The sequence below is a fragment of the Schistocerca gregaria genome, unplaced genomic scaffold (assembly GCF_023897955.1).
Source record: "Schistocerca gregaria isolate iqSchGreg1 unplaced genomic scaffold, iqSchGreg1.2 ptg000623l, whole genome shotgun sequence".
In the NCBI taxonomy this organism is placed as follows: Eukaryota; Metazoa; Arthropoda; class Insecta; order Orthoptera; family Acrididae; genus Schistocerca; species Schistocerca gregaria.
The window spans coordinates 112,501-115,000 of NW_026062011.1; the positions used below are offsets into that span (position 1 = coordinate 112,501).

Genomic DNA, 2,500 nt, shown 5'->3' on the forward strand with positions numbered 1-2,500 from the left:
ACCTAAGTTACACTGCACCTTAACCTAAGTTACACTGCACCTTAACCTAACTTACACTGCACCTTAACCTAACTTACACTGCACCTTAACCTAACTTACACTGCACCTTAACCTAACTTACACTGCACCTTAACCTAACTTACACTGCACCTTAACCTAACTTACACTGCACCTTAACCTAACTTACACTGCACCTTAACTGTCACATGTAACGTCACAGGAATGTAGCTTTGCCTAACAGCAACCCTCTGAACATAGTTCACTGCTTGGATCCTCTGGTGTCATGTGTATTTCTCGATGCCATGGTGCGTACCCTCACGTAAATGTCTTTCGAGTGTTGCGTACTTTCTACACAGTCCCGCTAACCACTGGAAGGGTGTAACGCTACAGAACGAATATCGCCCTCCCCTCCTGCCCTTCCAAGCTGGTCGGTCAGGCGTTTGTTTGTGAAATGAGCCTTGCAGCTGTTCAGTTGCATTTGGTTGTCGATGCAGTCAGTGTACGTTGTGGTACGGCCTGTGTGGACTGTCCGCTGATGTACGCGTAACCCACACTGATCATCCGTCGTTACGTACTGAGTGACATAATGTGGCACATGCTTGACCGTACACCGGCTGCGCCCTACAATGGCGAATCATAAGGGCCATATGTTGTGCACGATGCTACTTGTCTCGTCTCCCCATTACAGCGAGATTGCACTGTTGTACGCCGTAGAGACATGTGGTAGGTACGGACGAAAGTATTGCATGTTGGCCCCCCCCCCCTCCCTCTGCCGGGAATCAGCGTGAGCCGTCTGTTGATGTAGCGACGAGGGTTTTCCTATTTAATCGTATTGCCCCACACAACATGATACCACGGTGGACCGCGTTCCACATCTGCGACATGCTACAGAGGCCGGTTGACAGTCGACCGCGCAAGGGACATTGCACACGTGCGCGGACCATCTTCCACGTGTTCTCTCGTGTACGTGCCGTAGTGTGTATATGGGCTGATGTAGCGTGTCGTGACACATAACATGCAGGCATGCCAGAATCGTAGATTTCGCAAATGTTGATTGACGTATACGTTTGCTGCCAAAGATCCGCAAATGAACTGGAAATCAGTTGTTGAGCGGTTGTTCGCGCTGCAGGTGCATCGGTGATAGCGACGATCGGTACATCTGTGAACCGGTTGTTTCGGCGGTACCCGCCATGCCCCCGAACCTGAGTTGGCCATGTGGGTATGAAGCGATACGAGGCTGTGGCTTGGTGGGACAGTCCCCGGCCGGTGAGGGGGGGCCGCGCGGCGTGCTGGCCGCGCGCTGCGTGAGCGCACGCACTACAGCCGGCTGGTGGGGGGCGCCCAGTGGCAGGAGCGCCGGCCGACGGGCCCGGCTGGCGTCCCAGCTACGCGCCGGCGCACCCGGCGCGCGGCGCCAGGCGGCCAAAGTGGGTTCTGCCGAGCCCGGTGCGAAGCGCGGTGGACATCTGCAGTGTGCTGGTCCGATTGCGGACTGTGTGCGTTGAGGATGCGCCGCCGCCCGGCACTCGGCGTCGCGACGCCGTCTGCTGCTCGGTCGCCCCCAGCGGTTCTCGCAGGTGGTTTGTATCGCAGCTCTGCGGACGTGTTGGCGCGTGCGCTGTGCTGGGAGAGTTCGCTTCTGCACCCAAGTGGGGCTTTGCCCTTCTGTGGCGCTGGCGTTGGAGCTGCCGGTCACCGTAGGTGGCGCGTGTTGTTTCCCGCCGGCAATGCCACGACAGCACGCTCCCGGGCCTCTGTCGGCAGCGGCAAGCTCAGTTGGGAGCACGGGTGTTCGCACTGAAAGCGTCTACTCGCCTATCTCCGGGCGATTGCGCCTCTCTCGAACCCGACCAAGTACTTAGGACGGCGCTGCGCGCCGCCGGGACCTGAGAGGGTTTCGAGGTGTATCGTGCAGGGGAGCTCAGCCTCCTCCTGTTTGCAGAATAATTGAGCGGACGCTTGCGTGTTCGCGCGGGCCCTCGGGACACACTCCCGGGCGGCCGGCTGCTCAGCTCTCGTTGACGCAGCTCCCTGGTTGATCCTGCCAGTAGTCATATGCTTGTCTCAAAGATTAAGCCATGCATGTCTCAGTACAAGCCGCATTAAGGTGAAACCGCGAATGGCTCATTAAATCAGTTATGGTTCCTTAGATCGTACCCACGTTACTTGGATAACTGTGGTAATTCTAGAGCTAATACATGCAAACAGAGTCCCGACCAGAGATGGAAGGGACGCTTTTATTAGATCAAAACCAATCGGATTGGCTCGTCTGGTCCGTTTGCCTTGGTGACTCTGAATAACTTTGGGCTGATCGCACGGTCCTCGTACCGGCGACGCATCTTTCAAATGTCTGCCTTATCAACTGTCGATGGTAGGTTCTGCGCCTACCATGGTTGTAACGGGTAACGGGGAATCAGGGTTCGATTCCGGAGAGGGAGCCTGAGAAACGGCTACCACATCCAAGGAAGGCAGCAGGCGCGCAAATTACCCACTCCCGGCA

At 56.5% G+C, this 2,500-nt stretch overlaps 1 non-coding gene across 1 annotated transcript in view; it reads left to right on the forward strand.

Annotated features, from left to right (window-relative positions):
- The first annotated feature begins 2,028 nt into the window (after window positions 1-2,028).
- Window positions 2,029-2,500, forward strand: part of LOC126317181 (small subunit ribosomal RNA) — a 1,893-nt gene continuing 1,421 nt past the window's right edge. The window contains exon 1 of the ribosomal RNA XR_007556461.1: window positions 2,029-2,500. This exon is cut by the window's right edge and continues 1,421 nt beyond it. This is a non-coding gene — a ribosomal RNA (small subunit ribosomal RNA).